Source organism: Odocoileus virginianus, unplaced genomic scaffold (assembly GCF_023699985.2).
Source record: "Odocoileus virginianus isolate 20LAN1187 ecotype Illinois unplaced genomic scaffold, Ovbor_1.2 Unplaced_Scaffold_2, whole genome shotgun sequence".
In the NCBI taxonomy this organism is placed as follows: Eukaryota; Metazoa; Chordata; class Mammalia; order Artiodactyla; family Cervidae; genus Odocoileus; species Odocoileus virginianus.
In genome coordinates, this window is record NW_027224264.1 from 5,408,247 (window position 1) to 5,426,331 (window position 18,085).

An 18,085-nucleotide genomic window follows, 5' to 3' on the forward strand; every position below is an offset into this window, starting at 1 on the left:
ACTAAGACCCAGCACAGCCAAATAAATACATAAATAAAAATGAATATTAAAAAACAATACTAGGTACAGGCAAACTATCAAAGACCTATTAAATATCAGGCCTGGGCTAGGCATTCTACTTAGATAAATTATCACATGTCTTTTATTTTTTTCCATTTATTTTTATTAGTTGGAGGCTAATTACTTTACAATATTGTAGTGGTTTTTGTCATACATTGACATGAATTAGCCATGGATTTACATGTATTCCCCATTCCGATCCCCCCTCCCACCTCCCTCTCGACCCGATCCTGTGAGGCATTTACTCCTACTTTACAGGTGAGAAAATTTAGTCTCCCAGAGACTCAATGCCATACAGCTCAGGAGTAGTATAACAAAATGATTGGCTAAGAATTATGTTTCTGGGCTTCCCTGGTGGCTCAGTGGTAAAGAATCTGCCTGCCAGTGCAGGAGACACCAGTTCGATCCCTGGTCTGGGAAGATCCCACATGCCACAGAGCAACTAAGTCTGTGTGCCACAACTATTGCACTCCAGAGCCCAGAAGCCATAACTACTGTTGCAGCTTGCTGAAGCCCACGTGCCCTAGAACCTGTGTTCTGCAGCAAGAGAAGCCCCCACGATGAGCGGCTCACACCACAGAGAGCAGGCCTGTTCGCTGCAATCAGAGAAAAGCCCGTGTAGCAAGGAAGACCTAGCACAGCCCAAAATTAATTAATTAATTAATTAATGTATTTAAAAAATAAAAATGATGTTTCTTCTCTTCTCTATTTTCCAAATTTTTTACAAATTTTTACAAATGTGCTTTCTACCTTTCCCCAACTGTCCTTTTCTTCAACTAATTAATCCTTCTTGGATCAGGAACAAAGGGACATATTCTCTCCTGTTCTCAGAATTTGTGATCTCTCTGTTAGGAGAGCAGAAGTTCCTGGTGAGGAGGGACTTGATCCCCAGCCCTGAACACAGAGGAGCACACAGATGCTGAAGAGATGTTTGTGGAATAAAGGACTGAATGAAGGAACAGATGAGTAACCGTCATGAAAAAGTTCATCATGCTGATGATGTAAATCCCCTGTGTCTGCAAAGTGCTTGGGGAAGGGACGGCCTTTTCACCAGAATGTTGAGGAGTATGCCATTAGGACCATAGCCTTCCTGTGTGACTTGGGTCCCCTTGCCTTGAGCAACCCAGTCAGCCATATCTCAAGTCATAAACTTAATCCTGGGAACTCCATGTACAGGGCCTGCCACCCAAGGCTTGCAGCTACCATGTCTTTCCTTCCACTAAAACACCCCTGCATTTTTTCAGGCCCCAGCTCCTAGCGGGCTGGACCTGGGAGGGGGTCTAAGGTCAGGGAGATACTGGAATCTCAGAGCATCCTGGAAGACCCTGAGAATAACAGCGAGTTGACTGCATGTTGCAGGCTAAAAAACAAAGATAAAGGAATTTACATGATTAATATACCAATAAGAAAGGCCCAGGATAGCCAAGGAACGCCAGAGCTGCTCAGAGGGACCTGGAATCCCTGCCCAGTGAGTCCAGTGATGAGGCCCAGTGGGCAGTGAGAGGGGAGGGCAGGCCAAGGCAGATCTCTCTGTGCCCTTGGTTCAGACTTGTCAGTGGGTGGCCACCTCCGAGGCCTGTGGGGAAGGGGGACAGGGAACAGGATACTGACTTCATTTCCTCCTAGCCGTGCTTCCCCAATGGAAAAAGCGGGCTGAGGAAAGTTTTCATTGAACTGGTAGCACTTTGTAAAATTATAGCCAATTCCCCGTAATCAGCATGAACAAGGGGCCAGCAGTAGGGCCTGCAATTAGATAAAGAAAAATAGCAATGTTTACAATCCAATTTGTTTTAAAACAGCAGATTTACCTTTATAATTATGAACCAGTGCATGTTCCTGCTAGAAGGACACAGCCTGGCTCCAGCCCTTCTGCTCAGAATAATTCCTCCACCTGTACCTACATCCCCCAAACCCCTCCTTGGCCTCCAAGGCCATGTTCAAATCCTTCCTCCAAGAAGCTTTGCAGTTCCTCGGTCACTTTTTCCTCCATACTCCCTCTAGCTCTTTGTTAGCTCTGGGTAGAGCCCCTTTCAGGGTCAGCTCTGACTGTCCCACTGTGAGCCCCTCTCCTCCTAGAGTGGAGGCTCCCAGAAGGGAAGGCACAGCCTTCTCCATCTCAGCGGCCCCCCGGACCCAGCACAGTGCCTGGCCCAGTGGATTCCTCACCAAGCCTCCTTTCTCGTTGCCGATGGACAACAGTGCCTACCCCGCGGGGTCCCAACGGACTTTCCGGGAGACAGGGGTAGCTCTGAGGTCTAGAAGATTCCGGATTCCCAGATCCCCTGGGAAGACCCCCTGCGGATAACAGGGAGTTGCCCTTATTTTGCAGTCTAGAAAGGAGTATTTACCAGGCCCAGTTACAGCTGATTTTGTCGCTCCGGGAACGGGAAGCGTCAAGCCCAGCTGCACGGGCAGACTGAGACAGCGAGGGGAATAAAGGGCTGCCTCCCTCGATCACTGGGCTCCCCAAGTGGGAGACCGGAGAGTTGAGGCTGCAGAAGAGGAGAGGGAAGGGGAGGGGGAGGCCTGGGGCCGCGCTGCCCTTCCTCCGGCTCCTCCTCCTCTCGCGGTCCCCGCCGGCCTCCCTCTCGGGCTCTTTGTCTGTCGGTCGGTCTGTCTGTCGGCTCGCTCTCGCACTGGCTCTCCAGCCCTCTCGCTCTCTCTCGGCTCGGTTCACGTGACCGACTGCTCTCAACGGCTCCGATCACCTCTTCCTGAGGCAGCACCTTTCGGTTGGTAACAGGAGACACTCGGGGGTTGGGGGCAGGATGGGTTTCCTTCCTCCGTTTTTTCCTCCTCGCCTTCTGGGGCAGCTCCGGCCGCTCCTCTCGGCTCGGCCTCCGGCCCTCCACCCCTCCAGCCTCTCCCAGCCCCCATGGTGCTCCCTCCCGCTCCTCTCCCCTCCCCTCTCGCCCCCGCCTCCCCCCCACCCCGCCACCGCCTTGCCTCGCTCTTTCCCCGATGCCATCTCTCTTTGGGGAGGGGGCTTCTGCGCGGGGGACAGACAAAAGGTCTCGGACGGACTCCGGGGGCGTCCCCTCGGCGGCTCCCCACCACGTGGCCCCCCCCTCCGCGCGCGGCGTGCGGCTCCCCTCTCCCCTCCCCAGCAGAGGTCTGGGGAGTTAGGGCCCCCGAGGCATCATCCTTTCCGGGCCTCGTTCGCGCCAATTGCTCTGCCGCGGGTGCTGAGCCTCCGGGCGCCTCGAATACCAACGAGTGCACCGGACGCCGGTGGGGGAAGATGCTCCGAGGACCGAGGCTGCGCTCTCGGTTCCCACTCTGGGGAACCGCCAGCCTAACTGGGGAGACTAGGACCCCGCTGTCGGAAAGCTCCTGGTCCTATGGGGGTAATGACAAGGTCTCCAACCTCAGGAAGCTAGAGGCTGGTGGGACTCAGCCTCCCTTCCCTTTGCAGTACAAACTCACCAAAAAAAAAAAAAAAAAAGGATGAATCCAAAAGTGTCATGAAAGTGCCCTGCAAAAGCAGCGCTGGAGCTACATATTCGTGAACTTCTGGCAGAACCAGATTGTGTGTCCCTGCCCATCTTGGCCAGCACGGAGGGAGCCGCTGCTCCCCGGCCTACTAGTGCCCGCCTCCAAAATTTGAAATTAAAAGTGAACTCTCTCTCTCTCTCTCTCTCTCCCCCATTCCACACCAGGGTAAAATTTTAAACAAAGGCCATTTAAAGATCGAAGTTATCAAGTAAATCAGGCAAAACATTTTCAAAGCTGCCTTATAGTAAATACACACTTAGCTGGTGCCTAGAGCCACGGTACTAGCCTGGCCCTAGAAACCACGGGCCTGTGTTTTAGATCCCAGGGAGGGAGAGTTCCCCAAAGCCTCCAGCTGACCACTTAAGACTATTTCAGTCAACAAAGCTCAGTTCCCTCAGAGGATACTACCTGTGGCCAACGCCATCCTTGCAGCATCTTAGGTACTTCCCAAGTCAATCCTGATAATGATTACCCAAATGCTGGAAAGGGAGGGGCGCCTGGAGCAATTCCATCTCTCCAGGATCTTAGGGAGTGACTTGAGAAATGCCCCAGATTTGATAGGTAACAGGGCTCCCCTGGTGACTCAGTGGTAGAATCCCCGTGCCAGTGCAGGATACAGGGGTTCGATCCCTGGTCTAGGAAGATCCCATGCCTCGAAGAGTAACTAAGCCTGTGTGCCACAACTACTGAGCCCACGTGCCACAACTAGAGAAAAGCCTGCACAGCAACAAAGACCCAGCACAGCCAAAAGTAAAATAAGTAATTTTTGTTTAAAAAAAGTAATTGCCAAGTGCATAGTACACATCATGTGCTGTGCTGTGTTTAGTCGCTCAGTCGTGTCTGACTCATTTCGGCTCCAGGGATTGTAGCCCATCAGGCTCCTCTGTCCATAGCATTCTCCAAGCAAGAATACTGGGGGGGGGGGTGCCAGGCCCTCCCCCAGGGGATCTTCCCAACCCAGGGATTGAACCCAGGTCTCCCACACTACAGGTGGATTCTTTATCCTCTGAGGAAGTCCAGTACACATCATATTTAACCCAATAACAGTCTCCTATGGTGGGTACTATTGTTATCCTGGTTGAACAGATAAGGAAACTATGGCTCAGAGAAGGTAACTTGAAGAGGCCACACAGCTGGTTAGTGGCAGAACTGGGTTTGGAATCCAGGTCTGGCCAACGCCCAAGTTCAGGACCTCATCCATTCACTGTACTATCTCACCTCTTTCCCACAGGGAGTGATTCTAAAACTCTCCCAAAAGGAACAGGGATAATCATGGGCCAGGGCACAGTCTTGCTGGAAATTGGCTGGCTACAAAAATGTGGCGGGTCAACAGTGGCCGACAGGTCACCCCACTGCCGTTTCAAATGCCACAGACTCCCAAATAAAAGTCCAGACTCCTAGATTCCTAAAACCTAGAATCCAAAGAACGCATCCTGCCTGCCCATCCCCACAGAAATCGTCCCACTTCCGGTTTCTGCTTTTTCTGGTAGTGGGGAGATTTGCAGGATACCAGGCCTGGAGTGAGCTTCTTGGAGGCAGTGTTATGGGGGGTGGGGTGGGCATGATAATGGACCCCCACTGCCCTACCCCCAGCCCTCCCTGGAGGGAGGACAAATAGGTCCATTGATTTGAAACTCTCCCAGAGCGCATTAGAGTAATGACTCTGGACTGTGTGATGCCTACACCCCCTTTGACCTCCTGACTGACCCCTGCCCTGGGAGGTTCCAAAGGCCACAAATCTCTGTTGCTTGTGGGCCATGTGGTTTGTGGCTGTTTGTAGTTTTGGAAAGCAGGGGGAAACTACGTGGGTAGGGGACACTGCTTCTCACTGTGCCGGCTTCCCGAGAGAACTAGCGAGGGGCGGGCAGGGCCCCTTCCGAGCCCTGCCAAGACACACTGCAACTACTGATATGGGCTCCATCATTTATTTTTGAAAGCAGCAGGGCTCTTGGCTCATTTGCATAAATGTTTGCACTGCCTGCTATATTTTGGTTCGGGAGAAGGGCACCGGAGTACAGACCATACATAACAGATTTGTAACTGGGCAGCTTGAGCCTGCCCCTGACGAGGTGAGCTAACCAGCCAGCCCAAGACGGCCCCTCACCCTCTGTGTCTACTTTTGAAAGCCCCTCTAAGTACAGACTCCAGCATCAAGGGTATGTGACGATGGAAAGATCTTACCCCTTAAGAAGTACTTCTAAGCCAGGTGTGTAGGTAGATGGGTAGATAAGAGCATTTTGACTCGAAAAGAGCTGGGAGTCTGGACTCCTGATTTCTACTGTTCAAGAAAGTAACATTTATTGAATGATGTCCACGTGCCAGGCACTTTATTAGGCACTGAGATAACATATAACATAATACATATCAAGACCCCGTCACTGAGACACTCATAGTCCAGCACAGCATGGGTGACAGAAACGTGATAAAAAAAAAAAAAAAAAACCCTGAGTGCACTGTGCCGTCAGAGAGAGGATGAGAGAGGACTGCTAAGGCAGTACTCAGCTATGGGAGACATGGAGTCTGGAGAGACTTACTGGTTGCCTAATCTGAGTCTTAAACATCACCCCTGCCCCCATCTCCAAGGTGTGTTTTAACCTCTATTACTAAGTCCTTGTGCGAGCTCAGCAAAGGTCTAAGCTCTCTGGGATGCCTCCGTTTCTTTATCTTCATAATGGGAGCAGTAATCTGTGAAGTGGGCCCCTGCGTGCAATAACTCCCACCTCGACCCCAGACCGAGAGCATAACTACAAGTTTCATCGACGTGCCATGCAGATCTGTGGCGGAGCCGGAGAGTGGGGACTATTGAGAGGTGATGGGAGTGGGAGATGCGATGGCATCCAGAGGGTCTGGCCCCAAACGATAGTGCAGGTGCGGGGGGGCGGGGGGAGCGGTTAATCTCATCTTTACATAGTTAACCATCCTTCCCTGGCGCCTCCTCTGCCCTGGCGTCTCGAAGCGGGAGCTAAGTAGCAGCACCGGGGAGGAGAGTGGGGCTGCTGGGGAGAAGGCGCCTCAGGATAGCAGTCGTCTGTTTCAGCCCCCCCCCCCCCCCCCACTTCATGCCGTCTAGCCTGAGGATGCAGGCACTGAGGAAAATGTTGCCTTTTCCTGCCGTCACCCTGCCACGATTGGGATCGCCTGGGTTTCTCTCTGGAGTCAGGTATTTGCCCATAAATCTGGCTCATCTTGCGGGGGCCGGGGGGGGGGGGTCACCCGTTCCGTTAAATTTCCTCCTTGCAGAGTAGAGGAGGACTTCCTTTTATTCGTCCTAAGCGACCCCTCCTAGGGCTTCAGGAGGCGTGAGGGCCGGGGGGCCCGGCCGGGGCCGAGCCGGCTGCGCGGCCCCTCCAGGATTCCGCGTACTCGGCGCGGCGAGGCCGGCTGGAACTTCGGCCTCCGAAGCTGCCGACTCGGCTTGCCTTTAAAATGCAGAAACTCCCGGCCCACACCCCCGCCCCTCCGGCCGCCTCCTCCCCTTCCCCCTCCGCCCCCGCCCCGGCTCAGGCTCCTCCCAGAGCCCTGGGCGCGGGGGCCTCCCTGCCACCTGCCCGCTGCCCAGCCCACATGCAAAGCGTGACCGCCAGGGAAGGCAGGCGAGCGCGCGCCCACACCGGCCCTGCGCCGCGGCGACAGCGACAGCGACAGCGAGCAGCTCGCCTACTCCGTCCGTCTGCGCTTACCCAGCATGCACTTCCAGGCCCCGAGCTATCTCGGAGCTGCAGCCCCGGGGTCAGAGCGGCCGGAAGAAACAGGAAGTTTGGGACGGTCCTAGTCTTGGGGCCGGGAGTCCTAAACGCCGGGCCCTTTGCTTGGCTCTGCCGCTCCCTTCCCCCGCCCCCTCCCGCTGGCCGACTTCCCTGGGGTCCGTTTCGGGGGCTGGCCTGAACTCCAAAAATCCAGATGTGATTGGGGGTCATTCAAGGCGCACTCCCAGGGTTCCCTTCGCCATAGCATCTCCAGGCTTTAGGGATCCAAGGGTGGGAAAGGGAGGGAGTGCTCCCGCCCCACGGGTGGGTGGGTGGTGGTAGGCCCAGAGGGTGGTTTGTCTTCTGCCCGCGGAGAGGGAGAAGGACGCTAGGTGGGGTGGAGGTTGAGGGCTGGAGATTAGCCTCCCACAGCTATCTCTTGGGCAGGTAGGGCAGAGGTTGAAACCAGGGTTACCGTCTTCCCCTCCCCTCCGCCAGTTAGCTTCTCTCTAATCTGCCCTCCGCACGGAGTAAGGCTGCCCCGTTATCCTTAGCAACCATCTCACTAACGTGCACTGCTGTTCACCAGGGCCGCCTGGGGCCAGGGAGAAAGGATGCCTAGCACAGCCCCATTCCTCAGGCAGAAAAGGCGAAGGGCACGCCCTGTTGAAGGCGCTCTTCATCCACACACCGCTTTGGCCAGGCAAGAAAGGCTGGAGTCTCAGTACCCTTGGGCTCCCACTGAGTCCCCATCTTTGACCCGTCTCCCTACTCAGCTATCCCCACCTGAGCCTCTCCCCGGCCTAGAGCTGAGAGGGGTGGGTCACGGTGGCTCCCAGTGGGCGGTACTGACCCTAGCATGCCACTTGGCCAATCCTTTTCGGGTTGTGCAGATGGGCCATTCCAATGGCCCGCAGTGCTCTCTCTCCTCATAGCCTTATGCTCCCAGCCGGGAACGTCTCTCTCCCAGCTCACTAGGAGCTCCGAGATTTCCTGAGAAGAATGCTGGCTGGTTAGGAGAACAAGGATGAATATTTTGGAAGTGAAGGTAAAAACTCATTGGATGTAGAATGATTCTGAGACTGTCACTGCAGTTTCTGCCCCAGACACCTCCAGGCAGAATTAATTGGTCTTTCCTCTGGGCTCCCATAGAGTAGGATTTATACCTCTATTATCACATTGTATTGTAACTATTTGTTTACATGTTTCTCCCCCCTGCTAGACTGTGAGCTCCTGGAGGGCAGAAACTATGTCTTATTTATCTCTGCAGCTCCCCACACAGATCCTGGCTCACAAAAAGGCTATTGAATAAATGAACCAGAAATGGAAGGGATTCAACTAGATGACCTCCAGGATCTTGTTAAACTCGAATCTTCTGTGATGCAATTTAAACCCGCACCCATAGTTACACTCACATACATGTAAACACAGATCAAATCGACAAACACTGTCATGCCACAGTCCGGGTGTCAGTGTAAGACCACTCCCTGGAAAGTGAACAGACGTTACATGATGCCAAGTAACTGGCCTTTTGAAAGTTGAATCTTCAAACCTAAACATCTGAAGTGTCGGCGACCAACATCGCAACTGGTTTGGCTGATTTTTTTTTTCACTGCCCTTCCTGACTTTTTAAGCAGACACAGCCCTACATGCAGAAACAGTGAACATTTGAGCTGAAAGGGCCCTCTGAGAGGCTCTGCTACAAGTCTCTTCATTTTACAGCTGAGGTCCAAAGTCAGACAGGAGCAGAAATGGCAATCCCACAATCATGCCACTTGGAGCATGCACATGTATGACACATGTTCGTATGCAGACACGACATGCACAACATGGGTGCATCCCTGAAACACGTGCCATCACTAGCTACACCCGGGTACACCCTCCCCCCACCACCCACGTAGCAAACGAGGATGACCCCACCTCCGAGTGGCTGCTGAGCAAGGAAGGCAGGGCAGGGGTCACCTGGGCCAAGGCAGCCCTCGCCAGAGTTCCAAGGGGACCGAGAAGCCTACAGGTCTGCAGCTGCCATTAGCGTGCCTGGCTCCCCTCGGCTCTCCTCTGTCTGCAGAGGGCGAGGAGAGGAGACATTCCGGGCTCATTCCAGTGAGCCGTGTGCACGCTGCAGGCGTGGTATGCGAGCAAGCGGCGCGCTTCCAGCTGCTGCCTTCGAGGGCTGACAGGCAACCCCCTCCCCCCAGACAAAACTCCTCACCCACTGCTGGCCTCTCTTCACATGGGCATGATTAAGGCAACCAGGACCATCGCAAGCCCTTTTCAAAAGGAGAGAAATTATGGCTTTTTCTCCACCTGGCCTGCCTACCTTTTCTTAGGGGGCTTTCCTCTCAGAACCACCTCCAAGTGGAAGCCCGGTCGGACTTAACCCACCCCCAAACCTCGCCTGCCTCTGCTAGCCCCCTTGCAGCAAGCTCCTTTAACATTCCGGTGGATAGCTTGTGCCCTCATCGTTGGTGCCCACTCATTTCCCCCCATCAGGGTCATCTCTCCCACCTCCACCCCACTTAACGTGAGCATCCCTTCCTTGCCTTTGTAGGGTGCTTTAGAGCTTTCAAAGCGTGTTTTACTTGAACTTTTCCACCACCCCTAGCTTCATCTGACACATCAGGAGACTGAAGCTCAGAGAAGATAAGCACCTACCCAAGATCACACAGCTAATACATGAGGATGGCGCATCTTTGCCTATCAAAGGCACGTTTTGCCCACTCTGCCACCCTAATGTCCAGCTCCCTGAGGGGAAAGAGACACCTTTCTGCTTCTTTTGGACCTCCAGGGTACCCGATGTAGCACAGACTTTGCACACAATGGGTGTTCTGAGGCCTGCGTAGACGACAGACAGATGATGCCAGCAGTCAGAGAATCCTGGAAGCTCCAGGAAGGGAGAGGCTTTTGCAGACCAAGTTGTTGTGTACCACCCAAGTCTTTTCAGCAGCCCCCATCCCTTGCCTCTTCTCACTCTTAACTTGCTCCGAGAGAGCAGTGCTCATGAATAAAGCTAATATTGGAACTAGTCGTATACTAGTTCAAGAGGGACTGTTGTCTGGATTCTTCTCTGCAGGGACGGATTGTGCCAATAGAATGCCCCAGGCCCCAGCCCTTTCCGTGCGGCAGGCTCAAACCGAGGGCGTCCCCCACCCCCGCACCCCCCTCCGGCCTTTATGAGTCTCAGCTGATTTCCCTTGAGGGCCGCCCCCCTCGGCAGCTCCCCCCGCCCCCCACCAATCGGACTCCTTCACTGTACCTGGGCCCCGCCCCGACTGTCCTCAGGGGCGGGGCCAGCCCTAGGGCAAGCTGGGGCAGGAAGTGGTTGCAATTACACACTCCCGCCCCGCACTGGCTGCCACTGCCGGAGCGACAATGCTAACTCGGCCGGCCCCAAACGTCAGGGTAGGAGCTGGAAAAGAGCTCGGCCGGGGGCTCCTGGGCTGGAATGAATCTCCTTTCCTGAAGGAAGGGAGTTTCCAAGGCCAGGCAAGGCTGGAAGCCTCAACTGACTCCTGGTCACATCCAGGGTTGAAGGGAGGCGATCGTGGGTCTCTGTACCCATCCCAGCATGGCAACCACTAGGCACAATCGTCCCTTTTAAACCTGGCCACTTGCTAAAAGCAGCTTTCCCCTGCTGTTTGGGCCCCCTGCTTGCAACCGCCAGGACTGACGGCCCTGACCCCTCCTACCAGGGGAGGACAGGCTTTGATCCTCCACTGCTGCAAATCACCAGAGCACAGTGGCTTTATACCCCCGATTCCTCCCTAGTTTCTCGGGCATTCCCATGGGGGCTGGCTCTTGGCCAGGTGGAGGGTGTGACTGGTGTGGCCAGAGCCATGTGCTAAGTACCACGTAGAGAGAGGGATGGGAGAGTGCGAGAATGTGTGGCTGGGACGGCTTCAGAACAACCTGGAGTGGGCTTTCACCGAGGGCATTTTTAGCTCAGCGAATTGGGGCTACCTGAGAAGAATGGAGGGAGAACCGGGTCAGTGAAGAGACTGGAGAAATGAAGGGACTATGGGAGCATGGGAGGGAGCGGGGGTGAGTGAACTAGTTAGGGTTAAAAAAGAAAAGGCCTAAAAACCCAGTGGATGCAATGGGGGCTCCTCTTTCCCCTTCACTAGCATCTTCTTCTGCACGAAGTAGGTTCATTCTGTATGTCGGCACTCAGTGGCCGCCTTCTCAGCTTCAGAGCCTCCCTTTATATCCTACTGAAAACCTCACAGCACCCTCCTTTCCTTGTTCTATGGAAACTGCTCCTTCTCTCTCAGGCCAGGCTGCCCTGTCCGTTGAGGTAGTTTAGGGCTCATCTGGGAAGTACCCAAAGAAGAAGGTCTCCCCTCCCCATCCCACCCATCCTGGCAGGAACCAAAGGCTTTGTGGACCAATTTGAGGGGCTACTGATCAGCAGCATTTTCCCATGGGGTTCCAGGCTCCCAAGAGACTGGGAAGCTGAGTCATAGGCAACTTCATGCTCTACAGACAACACAGCAAGAGAAAGAGGCAAGAGAAAATGAAAAAGGTGCAAAAAGACAAACCAGGGGGCAGGTTCATTACCTGGGGAGGTGAGGGGCAGAGGGACTCTTAGCCCTGCCTTAGTCTTGCTTCACTCATAGATGGAGATCAAAATCAGAAGGTGAATATGAAAGATGATGACAGGACACAGGATCAAATAAAGGAATAAAGATGGAGATGTTTTGTAAACTAGTAAGTTCTATATAGATACGAGGGATTACTATTATTGTTACTATGCATTATGAATTTTCATTTTGCTCCCATGGATCTGATTTATTCAGTGCTCTCTCCTTAATAGAGGAGCATGACACAGCCAGGTTAGCCTTGAGGCTTTTGTGGCCCTGAGTGAAGGGATGTGTGTGTGTGTGTGTATGAGAAAGAGATTCAGAGACAGAGAGGGTTGGAAATGGGAGGGAGTGATTGGGTGGAACTTCTTCCTTCAACATTTTCTCTTAGAAAGCTAGGGTTCTACTGAACGAGGAGTGATTTGAAGGGGAGAAGACCTCACAAATCACATGGCCAGGGAGAACCAGGAGACACGTCTTATTTTGTGTTATGAATGCACCTACTTTTTTAAAGCAATATTTTGTTTACTGGTTTATTTGGCTGCAGCAGGTCTTAGTTGTGGCATGTGGGATCTTTAGTTGCAGCCTGCAAACTCTTAGTTGCAGCATGTGGATCTAGTTCCCTGACCAGGGATCAAACCCAGGTCCCCTGCATTGGGAGTGGGGAGTCTTAGCCACTGGACTGCCAGGGAAGTGCCATAGGAGACAAGTCTTGTTCGTCTCTGTACTCTCAACACCCAGAACGAACTCCTTCTGAGTGATGGAAAGCCTGCTGGAAGGAAAGAGTGACGGGTGCACCCATCCTTCTGCCTACTCTGGTGTCCTAGTGCTGATTGTGGGCAGAAGAGTCTCAGCTGTCAGCTCTAGCTGCCATGTCCACCAGCCCCGTCCCCCAAGGGCTGGTATGTTCCTGCGAGTCTGTGACAGTCACTGTACCCTGATGTCTCTGCCTCAACTAGGGGCTTGGTCTTTGGAGGTCCTGCACCCAGCCAAGGCCACTGGCACTACACATGTCATCGCTCTTTGATGCTTCACAAGACCCTCTCCCAGGCTCTTGCAAAGCATCAGGACCATTCTGAACATCAATCGAAAAACAAATGGGATCATGGATGGGGATGCACTTTGTGACCTGCGAAGCCCTCTACAAATGTAAGGGATTATTGCATTGCATCTCATAAAGAGCATTCTGACACTTCAAGGGTTGTAGTTATTTGGATTTTGGCAAACAGGAGTTTACCACATTATAAAATGTGTGTGTGTGGGGAGGGTGACTGCACAAGTGCATGTTCAGTGATAAGACCCAGAGATAGAAACCTACTTGGCCAAGTAACACAGAGAGTCATTTAGACTGTGCAGAGCCATATTGGTAAGTTCACAAGAATTCCCTGGCCTTCTGTCTTTTTCAGTATACTTCTATATAGGTGCTCTCATCAGATTCTCCACACAACACTATGGCACTGTTAAGTCCCTCCGACTTGAGTTCAGCAGAATAAAGCACACAGTGAGCTTCAAGGAATCTACTTTTGAGACTTGCAGGCTCTGAGAATTTTGCCTGGGAGAAATTTTCAGGCAGAGAAAAACATAGTCTGTGTAGGTCCTGGCAGGGTGTGCGAGACCCATGCCAACTTCCCTCCATTCTCTGACCCCACAGAGCGGCTCTACAATGCCTGTAGACGACCTCCAGACCAAGAAGAAGGCTCTCTTTCAGTCAGTCATTCAATCAACAAACAGTTTTTGAGTGCTTTCCCATCAGTGCCAGGCCTTCTGCTAGACCCTGGGGCAACAAAAGTGAAGAAGCCTTCATTGCTCACCATTCACCTCTTGCCTTGCAAGCAACATGTTTTGTAGCATCTTTCCCCCTTCAGGCTCTCCTTGCTGTTCATTTTATTTGGCGGAGAGAAGCCAGAGCTAATGGCTTTGAATCCAGCCCTGGTTGTTGGGTCTCTGATTGGGCAACAAGGGGCTCCTCTGGATTTTTTTTTTTTAATTAATTTATTTTAATTGGAGGCTAATTACTTTACAATATTGTAGTGGTTTTTGCCATACATTGACATGAATCAGCCATGGGTGTACATGTGTTCCCCATCCTGAACCCCCTCCCACCTCCCTCCCCATCCCATCCCTCTGGGTCATCCCAGTGCACCAGCCCCGAGCACCCTGTCTCATGCATCGAACCTGGACTGGCGATCCATTTCACATATGATAATATACATGTTTCAATGCTATTCTCTCAAATCATCCCACCCTCGCCTTCTCCCACAGAGTCCAAAAGTCTGTTCTTTACATCTGTGTCTCTTTTGCTGTCTCGCATATAGGGTCATTGTTACCATCTTTCTAAATTCCATATATATGCATTAATATACTGTATTGGTGTTTTTCTTTCTGACTTAACTTCGCTCTGTATAATAGGCTCCAGTTTCATCCACCTCATTAGAACTGATTCAAATGCATTCTTTTTAATAGCTGAGTAATATTCCATTGTGTATATGTACCACAGCTTTCTTATCCATTCATCTGCTGATGGACATCTAGGTTGCTTCCATGTCCTGGCTATTGTAAACAGTGCTGTGATGAACATTGGGGTACACGTGTCTCTTTCAATTCTGGTTTCCTCGGTGTGTATGCCCAGCAGTGGGATTGCTGGGTCATATGGCAGTTCTATTTCCAGTTTTTTAAGGAATCTCCACACTGTTCTCCATAGTGGCTCTACTAGTTTGCATTTGGTGGGGGCAGTTAAAGGGCTGTCTTCTTGGTCCCCAGTACATAGCCATGTGCACCCTTGGTGGGGAAATTCTAGTTAGCTAACTAACTAGAACATTGAAGCCGAATGATTTTCTGGATTTTGGAGTTTGCCAATGTCAACATTTTATTTATTTATTTATTTTTGGCTGTGCTGGGTCTTCATTGCTGCATGGGCTTTTCTCTAGTTGTGGCGAGCGGGGGCTACTCTCTAGTTGTGGTGTGCGGGCTTCTCGTTGCAGTGGCTTCTCTTGTTGCGGAGCACAGGCTCTGGGCTTCAGCAGTTGCAGCACGTGAGCTCAGCAGTGGCAGCTCCCGGGCTCCACTAGAGCACAGGCTCGGTAGCTGTGATACACGGGCTTAGCTACTCCATGGCATGTGGGATCTTCCCGGACCAGGATTGAACCTGTGTCTCTGCATTGGCAGGTGAATTCTTTACCACTGAGCCACTAGGGAAACCCGGAATTAGCCAATTTAGTAAAAGTTAATTTTCAACTCCTTTCATATTTAGCTTCTTGGTGTAGAAAACCTTTCTGACATGTATGAGCCCACTTCCCAGATTGTGAGTAGAGTTTAAGGAGCAACTCAATAGAATCTCCCCACTGACAGGGTGTCTTGCAGGGATTTGCCATCAGTGAATCCCAAACTGGGGTCCCTGAACCCATTAATAGCCTGAGAGAGAATCAATGAATTACGCTGGTATTTCATAAGGTCTAGTGAAACATACCAGCAGGTGGTTGCAGAGGTTAACTACAAAGGAGAGTGTTTTTGGCTTTGGCCAGAATTAAATGACCTTGGTGTGACTAGCTTGGGCTGATCTGAAGTTCTGGCCCAATTTTATATGTATCTGATATATTATTCAATGAAAAATTATTACCTAAAATATATCCCATTTAAGTTGATAATTTTTTAATATTTATTTTTGATTTATTTATTTGACTGAGCTGGGTGGGTCTTAGTTGCGGCATGCAGGATCTTTAGTTGCAGCATGAGGACTCTTAGTTGTGGCATGTAGGATCTAGTTCCCTGACCAGGATCAAACTCAGGCTCCCTGCATTGGGAGCATGCAGTCTTAGTCACTGGACCACCAGGAGATAAATATTTTGAATACAGAGGGTTAAGAACACAGACTCTGAAACCAGACTGCCTGAATTCAGATCCCAACTTCAAAACTTAGTAGCTGGGAGTGGATAAACAAATTGTGGTGCATCCATTCTACGGAATATTATTCAGTCATAAAAAGGAATGAGGATACATGCTTCAATGCAGAGGAACCTCAATAACATGATACTGAAATGAAAGAAGATAGAAACAAAAAGCCACATATTATATGGTTTCACTTAAATGAAATGTGGGAGGGGGGACCGGGATGGGGAATACATGTAAATCCATGGCTAATTCATTTCAACGTATGACAAAAACCACTGCAATGATGTAAAGTAATTAGCCTCCAACTAATAAAAATAAATGGGAAAAAAAATATTCTGAATAGGTAAATCTGTAGAAACAGAAAGCAGATGGGAAGTAGCCAGAGTCTGGGGGAGGTCAAAAGGGGAGCAGTTTTTTAACAGGTATGGAGTTTCATTTTGGGGTGATGAAAATGTTTTGGAACTAGGCAGAGGAGGTTGTTGCACAATACTGTGAATGTACTAAATGCCAGGCAATTGCATACTTTATTATTTTTCAATGTTGAATTTATTGTTAATGCCAACATTGACAAATATTTTCTAGATTTCTAATTTTTTAATATGGAATGTTTTTATAGAGCATTTGTTTATTTTTTTTTACTGAAGTATAGGTAATTTACAGTATTTTGATAGTTGCAAGTGTACACCAAGTATATTGATTATACACACGCATATATTTTCTTTTAAGGATTCTTTTCCATTATAGATTATTACAAGATATTATATAGTTCCCTGTGCTATACAGTAGGTCCTTGTTGTTTACCTATTTTATATATAGTAGTGTGTATATGTTAATCCCAAATTCCTAATTTATTCCCCCCTCCGCACTGCATTGCACACATTAGTTAATTTAGGGACTTCCCAGGTGGTCCGTGGTTAAGACTCTGGGTATCCACTGCAGAGGGAGTGGGTTTAATCCCAGGTCAGGGAATTAAGATCCCATATGCCATGAGGGGTCGCCAAAAAGTAAAATAAAACAAAGTTTTTACTTTATGTTATGTAAATTTGACCTCCATTTTAAAAACTTACTAGGACTTCACCAGTGGTTAAGATTCTGCCTTCCAGTGCAGAGGTCATGTGTTCAATCCCTGGTCAAGGAACTAAGATACCACATGGTATGGGGGGTGGTAAAAAAAAAAAGTTACTAATTGGGCAACTTTGAGCAAGTCACTGAACATTTATGTGCTTCAATTTCTTCATCTGTAAAAGGAGAAAATAATATTTACCTTAAGAAGTTATACTGAGTTATTATTTGTAAAATCCTTGCAACAGTGTGTAGCACACACTAAGTTACATGTGTTTAAAATGGGGCCCGTGAGGAGAAAATTCATAAAACCTTTGGCAGTGAAAATTTGGGGGACCCCTGGGTGAAAATGAAAATGGAAAGAGTGCTCAATGTCTTTCAAGGGGTCGTGGTTGTCTAGGAATCCTCTGGTTCCAACTTCCCGGTAGCGACTATTGGAAATTCAGAGTATGAGACTGCACCTCAGACCTATTCAATTAAAGCCCAGGTGGGTGGGTGCCTTGGAATCTGAATTTTGACAGCACCACCCACAAGACTTGTGTATATTAAATTTGAGAAATTTTGGTGTTGGTATTTTTAAGAATATATATTTATTTATTTGGTGGCACTGGGTCTTAGTTGTGACATGCGGGGTTTTTTTTTTTAGTCATGGCACCTGTGATCTTTTATTTATTTATTTTTTTAGAGACATATTTAGGAACTGTATTTGGCATTTCTTTTAAAAATTTATTTATTTTTGGAATTTTATTTATTTTAATTGGAGGATAATTACAATATTGTGATGGCCTCTGCCATACATCAACATGAATTGGCCATAGGCATACATGTGTCCCCTCCCTCCTGAACCCCCTCCTACCTCCCTCCCACTCCAGGCTGTCATGGAGCACCCGCTTTGGGTTCCCCTAGTTATACAGAAAACTCCCACTGGCTATGTATTTTACATATGATAATAGGTACATGTTTCAATGCTATTCTCTCAAATCATCCCACCCTCTCCTTCTCCTCTTGTGTCCAAACGGCTGTTCTTTATGTCAGCCTTTTAGATGCAGCATGTGAACTCTCAGTTGTGGCATGTGGGATCTAGTTCCCTGACCAGGGATTGAACCTGGGCCCCCTGCATTGGGAGCATGGAGTCTTAGCCACTGGACCACCAGGACCACTGGAGAAGTCCTGGGATGAGCATTGAAACTGAGTAGGTACTGAAGGGAGAACACTGGCTTTCTAGCTTTAAAAAAAAAAAAAAAATCTAAATCCCAGGTCTCAACTTGTCTTTTTTATCTTGTGACTGCCTTCCCAAAATGGACAATTCTTCCT

At 50.1% G+C, this 18,085-nt stretch overlaps 1 long non-coding RNA gene across 1 annotated transcript; it reads left to right on the forward strand.

Moving 5' to 3' along the window:
* The first annotated feature begins 2,579 nt into the window (after positions 1–2,579).
* Positions 2,580–10,282, forward strand: LOC139033336 (uncharacterized). Its single transcript, XR_011485923.1, has 3 exons — positions 2,580–2,792; positions 6,626–6,715; positions 9,847–10,282. It is a non-coding gene; the product is annotated as an uncharacterized lncRNA (long non-coding RNA).
* The last annotated feature ends 7,803 nt before the right edge of the window (positions 10,283–18,085 follow it).